Source organism: Styela clava, chromosome 4 (assembly GCF_964204865.1).
Source record: "Styela clava chromosome 4, kaStyClav1.hap1.2, whole genome shotgun sequence".
Lineage (NCBI taxonomy): Eukaryota > Metazoa > Chordata > Ascidiacea > Stolidobranchia > Styelidae > Styela > Styela clava.
Window position 1 is genome coordinate 21,085,187 of NC_135253.1, and position 13,010 is coordinate 21,098,196.

Genomic DNA, 13,010 nt, shown 5'->3' on the forward strand with positions numbered 1-13,010 from the left:
GTTTTCTAAAAGAGAGGGGGTTCAGAATAGAAAATTCCCGAGCAACACTCATCGCGATTAGACCACTTCTTAAACAACGTCTTTTTCAGCGGATAACGACATTTCTGTTGCGTAAAATATTCAATCCATGGCCGACCCGAGAATTTAAAATGTATTGTCATATCAATTCAATTGTGTTGATCGTTGCTCGCCTTAGAGTTGACTAATATACTACGGCAACCATGAAATACTTGTTAATTAAACCGTCTACTAGCAATGAATGGATTGAAATTGTATTTTTGAGTTGCCCTTTCAGCACTTAGGGTTATCGCAATGTTTCGTTGTTAAGGGAAAGTTTGCAGTTATGAAGTCAATTATATTTGATCCCTTTATATCGAATTCGGCCTATGCATGAATGACAAATATAGGCCGACACAGTAAAATGATCCACCTTTCATTGAAGGGTCTAGACTCTAGAGTTAGACTTTAGAGCCAGTGACGTTATACGGAGTATTTGGTTGTATTAAGATTAATTACTAGCAACAATAAATTAAATACTAGATAGTTATTGCATTGAGCCCACTGTTACCGGGCAGACTTTGCCGGTACCGGTATGTCCGGAGAAGATGAGTCGAGTTGCTTCCAGAGAACAGGCTGTATGTAGCTTCCTCCAGGAAAATACGGTGATCCGTCATTGCATCAATACTGTTCTATGGTACGTCTACAACAAAATGAATCTGATGACGGCAGATGACCTGGTTCTCATCCGCAGCAAATTTTATTCGGATTCAGAGGTCGAGGAGGCCAAAGCTCAAGTATTTAAATTAGGCCAGCCATCTGGTCGCAAAATTAATAGAACAGGCCCGAACAAAACCGTATCGAACCTTCGAGATATCTTGAAAGTGCTGCATGAAACACCAACTGACAAGTGCCCCACCTTCTTAACTGCATCAGCAGAATTCCCTCCTGTTGATCTGCACCATGCTGATTCTTTGGTCATAGCCCAGGAAATTAAAAATGTCCGAAATGATGTGGGAGATTTTATAAAAAATAAAGAAAGTTTAAATGATATTTTAACCTCCCTTCAACAACAAGTTAAAAACTTATCAGAAGAAGTTCTTCAGTTGCGTTCTTTGCACGATGCAAACAAGATTCAATCTCCAAGCTTTTCACCCACTGTGCAGAATGAGGGAATGTTGTCCAAGAAAAATGCACCATCTTATGCCGAAATAGTGATGGCTGATTTTCACAGCGATGCACCAAATTCTGAGGATTCCACACCCTCAAAAACCCCAACCAGGAAATTAGCTGAAGAGCCTGACAAATTTAGGGACCACCAACCCCCACAGCATGAAGCATTTCAGCCTTCAACCCACAAGGAAATGATAAATAATCAATGGAAAAAAGCTTCTTCCCGCAAAAAGAAGAAACCGGCACCTGTGGGAAAATTAATAAATACAATTTTCACTCCTGTTTTGAGACCAGTCAACATCTTCCTCTCTCGCTTTAAAGCAGACACAAACCAGGAAGATTTGCTCAAATTTGTTAAAGAACAGTTTCCTAATGTAGCTGAAACAGCAAAATGCGAATCATTGAAGTCGAAATATGAATCATACTCATCATTCAAAGTAATCCTTTTAGCACCGCGTTTAGAGATGTTCTTAACAAAAATAGCTGGCCTTCCGGAATTATTGTGAAGAGATATTTCAACCCAAAGAAACCTAAAAATGGCGACACCTGAAATTAATAATAGCAAGTTAAATATTCTGTCTCTCAATTGCAGAGGTATCACAAATTCTCTCAAAGAAGTGAAAGATATATGTAAGCAGAACTTCCAGATGATATTTCTGCAAGAACACTGGCTTTACAAAACAAAATCTTCATAAACTCAATTTGGTACACAAAAATTTCTGTAGTGCTGCTATTTCCCCCATAGATTATGCCAATGACAGTCCAATCTCAGGTCGTCCATTTGGAGGTCTGGCTTGTTTATGGCATGAATCACTGCATCCATTCATTTCTGTAATTGACTCTATAAAAGATGATCGACTGATGGAAATTTCTTTTCAAAATAAGGAAATCTCTATTTTATTTCCAAATGTTTATATGCCATGTTGCAGCAGTGAAAACGAAGACTTGTGTGTCTCCTTACTTTGTAAAATGCAATCTATCATTGAAAACTCTTCTATATCTAATATTCTTATCATTGGTGATTTTAATGCCAGCAACTCAAATACTTTTGGTCAAGATTTTTGTTCAGAAAATGGTCTCATTTTATCTGATATGGAACTTCTACAGCCTGGTTTCTTTAAATACATTAGTGATGCACATGCAACAACTAGTTGGTTAGACCATTGTATTACAAGTGTGAATATGCATAATTCTATTGAATCTATAGATGTTATTCAAGACATTATAATTTCAGATCACAGACCTTTATCTGTGTCCATCCAGTCAAGCAATTTGTTTCCTGGAGCTCAGCTTCATCATCGCAGCTGAACCAATATTCTGACTCAACTTTCAAAAACTTAAGTTCTATAAAAATTCCTTTTGGGGCTATTCGATGTCATAGCATCAATTGCCAGTCTCCCCGTAAAAGCATTGATCAATTTAACCATGATATTTGTTCTGCCCTTATTAGTTCACAGTCTCACATGGTACATGTTAGATCGTTAAATAAGCACATTAAGCATACTCCTGGATGGAACAGTGAGGTCCGAGACTCTTATGTTGCTGCTCGACATGCATATCTTGAGTGGGTTTATCATAACAATCCTCGCCATGGCTGTATCTTTGATGCATATGTTAGAACAAAATTGCATTTCAAACGATTGTTTCGAGCTTGTAAAAAAGAGCGAACAAGGAATCAATGTGATGCTATTGCCAAATCATTATTGTGTAACCATCCCAAACAATTCTGGTCTCGCGCTAAGCGGATCATTTCAGAGGACAATAACGACCCACTTCCAGCTAGTTTTGGGGGTGCCACTGGGCAGAATGAAATTACTAATATGTGGAAAAAGCATTTTGAAGAAATGTTTAATAGTGTTCCCAATGAAAATGATAAAAATTTTGTGTTAGGATTTTTGAATTCTGATGTTGATAACTGTTTCAGTAATTACTTGCTCACTGTCGACGCATTTGCAAGTATTGTTTCTTCTCTTAAATCTGGTTGTTCACCTGGTTCTGATGGGATAACCAGGGAACATTTGGCATATTCTCATTCAATTCTATCAGTGCTTTTATGTTTGTATATTAACACATGTATGAACCATAGTTATATTCCTTCCTGCATCCTCCCTTTCAAGTTCTAATCAGCCTATAATTAAGAACAAAAATGGTGACATTTGTAGTGCAAGTAACTACAGGCCTATTGCAGTGGCCTCTGTCTTATCTAAGATTTTTGAAAAACACATTTTAAATAACATTGGGTCTTACTTAACTACATCTCACAACCAGTTTGGTTTCAAGCCTGGTCACGGGACTGACATGTGCATTTTTACAATAAAGCAGCTAGCTACTTATTATTCCAAAAAATCATCACCAGTTTACATAGCTTTTTTGGATGCCACTAAAGCTTTTGATAAAGTTAATCACTGGACTCTATTTCGTAAATTAATTAACAGAAGAATCCCCAATTTTTTTTTGTCGCTGATTGTACACTTGTATCGTAATCAATCCATGTTTGTTAGATGGGGTAGCAGTGTGTCAGATCCTTTCTCTGTCCATAATGGTACCAAGCAAGGTAGTATATTAAGTCAATATTTATATGTTGTTTTCATGGATGACCTTTCTGTTAAGTTGAATCAAGAGACCATTGGATGTGTAGCGAATAACAATATTATCAATCATATTTTTTATGCTGATGACATGTGCTGCATTTCATCTTCAGCCAAAGGTTTTCAACGTTCACTTAACATATGCGATAAATACTCTATTGAACATGACATCTTGTACAACTCGAAAAAATCTGTTTGTATGTGTATCTAGAATAAAAAGTTTAGGCTGAATAATTTGCCTGATATCAAATTTTGTAATTCTGTATTGACTTATGTTTCGTCCACTAAATATCTTGGTGTTTTCCTATCCAGTGATCTTAGAGATGACTTTGATTTGAAACGTCAGTATAAATCAATTTATTTTATAGCCCATACAATTTTGAAAAAATTTGTCAATTGTTCCACTACTGTGAAAAATCTTTTATTTAGAACGTATTGTTGTAGCATTTATAACTGCCAGCTCTGGTTGTTTTTCAATAATTATAATTATAAAAAAGTTAAAATTCCATATAATAATGCTTATCGCGTAATTCACTGTGTCTCTAGATCTGAGAGTGTCCGTCACAAAATGGTATCTGGGAACATTCCTTCTTTCGAAGCACTCCATAGAAAAAATCTGTGGTTGTTCATGACGAGATGCAGGAACTCCAATAACATTCTATTACAATCATTATTTGATTCCCAGATACTGTTTGTTACGGGCTATCTTAGATTCTATAACTCACTTTTGGTCTCTTAAATTCCTATAATATAACTCTTTTTTGAGACTTACTGTGAATCTGATTGTCATATCAGTTATTTTATGTATTGCGTTATTTTTGTTTTGCTTATGTTTATTTGTTGTGTTGTTTTTATATAGACCACAGCGGTCTGGAGTAATAAACGAATTGAATTGAATATAGTCATTCCGATTCATATCCTCGATCCGCTGCCCCGTGTCCCTTGCCTCGACCCACTGCCCTATCTCCTTTAACCTCCCTATCCTCGACCCACCGCCCTATCTCCCACAACCTTCCTATCCTCGACCCGCTGTCCGATCTCCTTCAACCTTTTTATTCTGGACTCACTGCACTATCTGCCTCAAACTTCCCACCCTCGACCCACTGTCTGACCTCCCTCAACTTCATTATCTTCGACCCACGGCGCTATACCACTCATTACCTAACCTAACGGCGCCATAGATACGACTCGATCGTCGAAATGAACTTCACTACCTTGCGACCAACTTCCATGTGTTATACTGGTCGAGAATGCCAATGAGATGATTCAATCGTACGTCGACAAAACATGATTGACGGCGTTCGTAAATGTAGGCTGGAATCTCAATTGGTAATCAATAACCATAATTAGTAGCTTAAAAATGTGCTACTAATTAGGCTACTGATTGCATCGGGATTGGAGACACTGTTATTATAATTTTAACAGGCCATTCGATATTGACATTTCTGAGTTATTTTTCAGAAACTCATTTAATGTCGCCTATATTTCCGTGCAAGGCAAAACGGTGAGGAAGTAATAAAATATTTTCACGCTTGGTCTTTTTCAACGAATGTTCTGCCATATCATGCATTTTTTAATCCAATTAGATAGGTGTATATACAAATTTCGGACCTCCTGAAGTATGCGCATCAAGATGGCGCACAACCTGAACTCAGGTTGTGTAGCAGGTTGGGGTTCAGGTTATGCGACATATTGGTGCACATACTTCAGGAGTACCCAAATTTCTTTTACGTGACTGAGAAGGCTGAAAAGTTCAAAACAGTAAAAAATATAAGTCGCTCAGTGAGTGTAATACCGTCCAAACTATTTTTAAGCCATGAAATGTTTTGTCGTAGCTAGCGTTGCAAACTGCCCTCTAATTCAGCGTATAGTCCCCTAATTGAGCTTATCTTATCTGCAACTTAATGAAGGTGCAAAGGACGCAGTTCGTACTTTATCTTTGGCATCGCTTTTACTATAAAAGGTTGAAGGAAAATACTTTATACGGACCAGAGCACTATTGCTTATTTCGGATCAGCATCATATTGCCACAAGATTCACGACATTGCCAATTATCGAAGGCATAAAACGGCATGTTAAAATCTAGAAAACTGTCATACTAAACCAGAAACCATCAGTAGCCTAATCAGTAACACATTTTTAAACTACCAATTATGGTTATTGTTTACCATTTGAGATTCCAGCCTACATATACGAATGCCGTCAATCATGTTTTGTCGCCTTACGATTGAATTATCTCATTGGCATACACGACCAGTATAACCCATGAAAGTTGGTCGCGAGATAGTAAAGTTCAGTGTGGCGATCGGGTCTTGAATAGATCGTTAGGTCAGGTACTGAGTAGTATAGCCCCGTAGGTCAAAGATAGGTTAGTTGAGGGAGATAGGGCAATGGGTCAAGGATAGGTAGGTTGAGAGAGATAGGGCAGTGGGTCGAAGATAGGTAAGTTGTGGGAGATAGGGCAGTGGGTCGAGAATAGAAAGGTTGTGGGAGATGGAGCGGTGAGTCGAGTATAGGAAAGTTGGGGAGATAGCGTAGTGGGTCGAGGATAGGAAGGTTGAGGGAGATAGGGCAGTGGGTCGAGGATAGGAAGGTTGAGGGTGATAGGGCAGTGGGTCGAAGATAGATAGATAGGTTTAGGGAGATGGGGCAGTGGGTCGAGGGTAGGAAAGTTAGGGAGATAGGGCAGTGGGTCGAGGATAGTGAGCTAGCGAAGTGGGTCGAGGATAGGAAGGTTGAGGGAGATAGGGCAGTGGGTCGAAGATAGAAAGGTTGAGGGACGTAGGGCAGTGGGTCAAGGATAAGAAAGTTGAGGGATGTCGGACAGTGGATCGAGGATAGGTAAATAGATGGAGATAGGGCAGTGGGTCAAGGACAGTTTCCGAGTGAACGAATAGCTCTCGGAGGCCCTAAGTGTCTTTAACGGAGTCCTGAGGCTCCGTACGTAGTAGGATATAACAATGCGAACAACTAAGTAACGAATGTTTCCCCGAATTTTGATCACGGTAAAATTCTTCCTCTTTACACTCTATCATTGCAAAATTATTGGTACTTATTTCAAGAATGGTTTTGCGAGTTTAGGACTTATATTTACCAAAACACAAACTAAAATCTAACAAATACCACGCGAAAACCGACATAACGAGGTAATATTCACAACCATGAAAATCTGTCTGAATGACTAAAGCAGTGGTCGGCAACCACCGGGCCGGGCCGCGACCCCGTATTTGCGGACCCCTGCTCTAACTAACCTGTACTTAAGCTCTAAGGGAACCAAACAGGGGTCTGCCCCCTCACACCCTTTACACTAATACGTCGTGTATACTGCAATAAGTTATATTAATATTAGTAAAATATCTAAGCACCGATCACATTGAAATTATATCTACAAAACTTTGATAATAATAAGATCAAACTGGTTTTGAAAAAAAATCATTTCATAAAATAGCAGTGTCAAATGAGAATAAAAATTAAAAAAAGTTTGCGTTTAGTCGCAAATCACGGGAAATAGTTAAAATTTTAATAGTCCTGCTCTGTGTTTAACGGAGTCGTAGTCAAGGCTTTTATAGCTATTGTCGGAGATCTAGATCTTCACAGTCAAATTGTCTTGAAAAACAACTAAATTCAAAAAATAATGCTGATTTTGAAGTTTTTCGGGTACGGGTAAAAATTCCCTCAAGTTCGAGCCTTTCAGTTTGTTTGAAAAAAAAACTCCGACCAATACCAGCATAAACGACAATCGATTTCACAATCCTGTTTTGGGAATTTTTTGAAATCAATTGCTTGCAACTGAATCTCTAAAACCAAACGGCAGCAGCATCTGTTTCCAGTCGACGAACGCCATAATCGTCATGATGAGATTGAAATTTGGTTCGCCAGCAATGCGAGCTTCGAGAAAATCGAAACAATAAAAATGGACGCCATTGTATCGCTCAGAAAGCAAAGGGAAGCTGCGATTGCTGCTTTTTTCAACACCGGCATCAACTCACGAGAAGCATTGCCGGCATTTTCTTTATGCTTGAATATTGGAAGCAAATATAAATAAAGCAGAACCATTTGGGTGAAAATTGTCCACACGCCATAACTAATCCAATAAGCCATAAAGTTAATTTCTACCCTAATTCTAACAATTCCACATCCACGTTCGGTCATTCCAATTTCAGAACTTATGGGACCCAGAAATATTAAAGTTGAAGGCAAAGAAATTACTAGAATCAGTGACGCAATGCTCAAAAATCTTGTTGAACATGTTGTCAGGTGCTTCATCGCTTGTTCCTGGTACAGAAGTCGCTGTCGCAACCATAGAATTAGGTAGCTGAAAATCGATGCGGTCGAAGTACAGAAAACATACATGAAGTGTGAGATTGAACACAATTCCGGAAAATACATCTCCACTACATATTTTTCTACGCCTGCATGAATGGCTACCAACAATAAATCCCATGCGAATATATACCGAACTATTTTAATTGCAGTGCCAAGATTTTTCGAAGCTCCTTTTCCCGGAACGTTCTTGCGACGTCTGATGTCGATGGTGAGCGTGATGATAATGTACGTCATGACCAATGCGTAGAATATGTAGGCAATTTCAGATACCAAGCTTTTATCCATTGCTCTATTAAAATCTTTTACTTGAGTTTCGTTGTAAGATGATGAGGTGCCAGAGTAAGTATCGGACGTATTTTTAAATTCCGAATTCATATTTTCAAAGTATATTTCCAGAATTTTAACTTTACTTTGACCGAAGGTTTACTCCTATATAAGTTGTTGTAATCAGTCTCTTAGTACAAAGTACTGAACTTAGTGTAGAATGTAGTTGATAGAAGATTCGTTATAGAGGAACAATGCTACAGTGATTTAATCTATGCTCATATGTGCACGATACCAAAAACAGCTCACGTTAACACCTTATAACAGACATATTTCGAAGGCGAAAGACGTCTTCTAAGTATGAATATAAACTTGCGGCTACATAAGTCCTTTCACTTTCGTATGCGCTGTTGTGTGATCTCAATGATATCAGTATCAACCTAACCCAAGCCCAACAATGACAGGGTTAAAAACTAAATTTATGAAAATATCTTTATGAGATTAAACGCTTACAGAATTGGCACCACTATTAGTTTCACTTTGGTATGCGATTGAGATCACATCAAGCAAGTGAGACCACGTACCGACGTAGTTTCATGACGCTAAAATCGCACGCCAAAGTGGAACCTCTTTTTATACCACCGTTTAGAATTTTTTTGATAAATCTAGAGGTTATGTTATACGTCATTACTTAATCGTATAAATTGTAAACTAGCAAATTGTCATGTATCGAAAGAATCAATCATCTTTAATATCGGATGGACGATTGCGTAATAATATCCTGTAGGTAAGCTCTAAAAGCATACCGGTGATTGCCTTGTAGGAAAAAAATTTTGTGTGTGGCCTCGTCTGCAAGCCAAAAACCACAAACGAGCTTACTCCATTCCCGATTATTCATTATCGAGTATGTAGATAGATCGTAGTTCTTCAGTATTGAAAAGTATTAAAGACATGTGGCAACAACTCTAATATAAAGGCCACAAATGGGAAATTGAATCTTTTCTCAAGGTTAAGGTGTATAATTATATAATCAAACATATAATTATATATAATTAAAAGCAACCAATTTAATGATGCATTTAAAAGCACTTAACGACGGAACTTATTTCAACCCTAAAAGCGTACCATTATTATTAATTTGTTATCAAAATTTGCACTTTGTATAAATACCTTAAACATGTCAGATTGCATTATATGTCAGTAATCATCTTGAACCCCACGAATGAGAAACTCGTATGACTTTTATGTTGTCTTTACATGATAAATATATTCTGAAGAAATCCTTTTTTGACTCAGGGACGAAACATGTTGATGTTATTAATCCTTACACTATAGTTTTACTCGCTTTTCACGTTATTAAAACCGGGCATTTTGCCAATATTGTTTTATTTTAACCTTTTTTGATTTAAAAATGAAGACAGGCGGAGAAAAACTGCGATTATTCTAGCCAAAGTTGCATTATTTAAGCATGTTGCTAGGTGGCATGTTGAATTTATCAATGTTATTAACATAAGCAAACAATATCGGTATCCAATCCCATTACCTATCACTGTGATGAAGGTATTGACAGAATGAATAGAATATCTCAAAATTGTAAGCTCCCTGCGCATCTCTGGCTACTCATATATGGCCTTTTGCAGCAAAAGTATGCATTGGCCTTGGCATTTCAATTAGCTGTGAAATCTTACAACTTGACTAAAATCTTTTAAAGATGTCTTGAGTTACCGCCAACATCTCTGTCGAAGGGATGGACCAAAATATATCTTCAAGTGTCACTTTGCAACTCTTTTATTACTTTTGATTTTGCTTCTAATAAGCTCGAGAGCTTGTTGTGAGAAATTGTTTTCAAAATCCTATGTATGGGTCTTAGTACATCGGTGGTTTGTACAATTTGCATATCATTACATTCCTACTATTAATTGGAGGCTCGGCCCCAGCCCCGAGTATGTACGAAATCCAACAAAGAATACTCATTTTTGGAATATTTGAGAATAATGACTGGGTGCAGAAGATCGGTTATTCTGACTTGTTTCGCATAAATAATAGTTTCATGAATTCTTTGACCCATGACAGGATACGGTTGATAAATCATATGGCGTTTATTAAACTTGAATAAAAAATTCGAATGGCTGTCTGTTGAGGCGATGTCATCTAGCGATCTGAATGCTCGAACAATGTGAAATTTCCGCGACCGCAAAAACACGGTTTGAGATATTCGCATTTCCTACAACACAAATGAAACTTTGTTTGCAGCAGGACTGTGGCAACTAAAACGCTGGTATGTGCTGCTGTTGATTGGGGTCGACTGCAAGCTTTCCAAATTTGGACTGAAAATTTTGATATTATCTAGCAGCCGCCAGTTGTATGAGTCTTGTATGAAGTGCAATGCCTTAAAAATATTGTCCAAATCTCAGTTTTGTGACGAAACTAGAAACTAAAAAATCCTGCCTTCTCCCTAGACTTGCACTGAACTTTATCTTCGTTTTGCTCTTCAAAATAGTTACGAAATCGGCAGTTGCTTTTGTACATGCGGTGAGATTGCAGCCTTGTCATCAATAACCGATTGCTCATTATTTGAACCTATACGCGTACGTTCCCAATCAGGAACCCTCGCACGTATAGATGGACGTAGGAAGTAAGTTGTTTATTTTTGAGAGATTTGTTATGTCCGGAAACGTAGTTTGGCTTGGCAAAACCAATTAATTTCTCGCGGAGGGAGCGAAGTCCGACTTTTCTAACGGAATCCTAACTTTGCGTCATCTATATCAAATTCCACTATATTTTTACCATTTAATTGAATTAAGGAACTTCGCAATTACTTTAATTACAATTAATTCCATTGACGGTATATCTTATAAATATATTTAACAAAATTATTTTCAAATAAATCTTTTTATATCACTGGGTGGCCCAATCTTCATTTTTTCGGATTCTCCGGTTGCGGTTGTTGACGACGTATGTCGTTTTGATTCTGTTAAATAAATGTTCGTCAATAAATATGTGTCAAATATATTTTGCCTAATACTATGTATGTTGTTGAAAATATTGAATTGAAGTTATACAGGCGTCAATTGAGAAATATCTCTGGTATGTATGATCAGTGGTTTTGCCTGAGGGCTCGCGAACTTGGTTCAGTTTCAGTGTTCGTAAGTCATTTAGCCTTGGGAAGAACAAAACGGGGGTCATTGAAATGCAGTAATATCTAACTTGTCTTGTTCCCTATTCAAACACAAACTTTTCCAATTTCTGGTTTATTCGTAATGAATGTGCAACGATATATTTGATGCAAATTGTCTATTTTATAAAACAAAATATGTATTGTAGGTTAAATATGCATGACTAAAAAGAGGTTAACGCTTTCAAACACCGACAAGACAAGTCTGTGATAGTAGTTTGTGAGCATGGAATGCAACAAATGGATGAAAAAGATCACGTGGAAAATGACTAATGTATCAGCATTTAATTGTATTTTATCTCAAATGATAATTCCCATAATAATAATTCAAAATTAATTTGGCTTGTTTCATGATTCTTTTACCCAGTTTTTGAATAATTTACGATATATTTATGAAATCTTTAGAAGGAACAAAATTTCCAAGCAAACTAATGACGGACTACTTGTCATTCGACACTCACATTTTCTCTATTTGACGACGCCATGACAGCCGCTCCGGCCGCCAGTAGTGCCCCTCCCACCAATGCAGCAGTTCCCCAACCAAACCTGTAACAATAAAAACGGCATATTTATTACAAGGAGAAGAAAATCAACAACATCACATTTTATTCCTGGTTACCAATTGAAGTCGGTTATCAGTTAGGTAAACAGCAACATTTTATGAAAGGAAGGGCTTAAATATAGGGGTACCCGCCACCAGATGTGAAATAGGTTTATGTAAATCACTGCAGGGTGAAGAGAGAAACACTCGCGGATGCTCATTTCAGAGAATTAGAACCTACGCAAGCCACGTAATTAGGATAAGATAGTTTTACATATTTATCGCAGGGGAAAGGAAAGCCGATATGACATCTTAACCATATGGCGAACCACGGCCTCTCGTCCGGTTACCATTCCACGTCGGGTATGGAATTAGTTAGTTATTTGTTTTCGGGAGAATACTCTTGATGATGAAGGAGGCCGTAACCGACCAGCGGTTACATGGTCTAGCACATAACTATCCTCGCATGGAATTTGAACCTGCGAACCCACGCAGAGTAATCAGAAGTGCGAGCGTATTCCTAACGCTTAGCACGATGAGCCACACCACCGCGCCAACACATCAAGCATGTCGTAAATGTACCGCTTTAGAACGTTTTCTTCAATTCTTTCTTTTGTTCAACAACTTGTACTCATCCCTGGTTGCTTTCGGCGACTTCCTGCCTTCCCTGATGACTTCCGATGTTTCCGTGATCTCGACGTAAAGGCATTGCCCTGCCCCGTTCAGCCTCGCGTATCTGAAACGGATAGCACAATACCAGGCGTTACCAGAATAATTTTATTAAATACTCAACTAGGTAAACACTTTAATATTAGCATGAATCTTATATATAGGATATATAGCAACAACGTAATTAAATTATAATTTGCAAACCGCAGTAATGAATGATAGAAAACTATATTCCCCCCATTTCTTTCATTTTCCTCTTTTTTCTATTCAATTGTAT

At 37.8% G+C, this 13,010-nt stretch overlaps 1 long non-coding RNA gene across 1 annotated transcript; it reads right to left on the minus strand.

The window, feature by feature from the left end:
- Window positions 1-11,118: 11,118 nt before the first annotated feature.
- LOC120327069 (uncharacterized) lies at window positions 11,119-12,070 on the minus strand. The gene is made up of 2 exons (XR_013475058.1): window positions 11,985-12,070; window positions 11,119-11,319 (listed from the first exon to the last, which is right to left on the minus strand). It is a non-coding gene; the product is annotated as an uncharacterized LOC120327069 (long non-coding RNA).
- Between the last annotated feature and the right edge of the window lie 940 nt (window positions 12,071-13,010).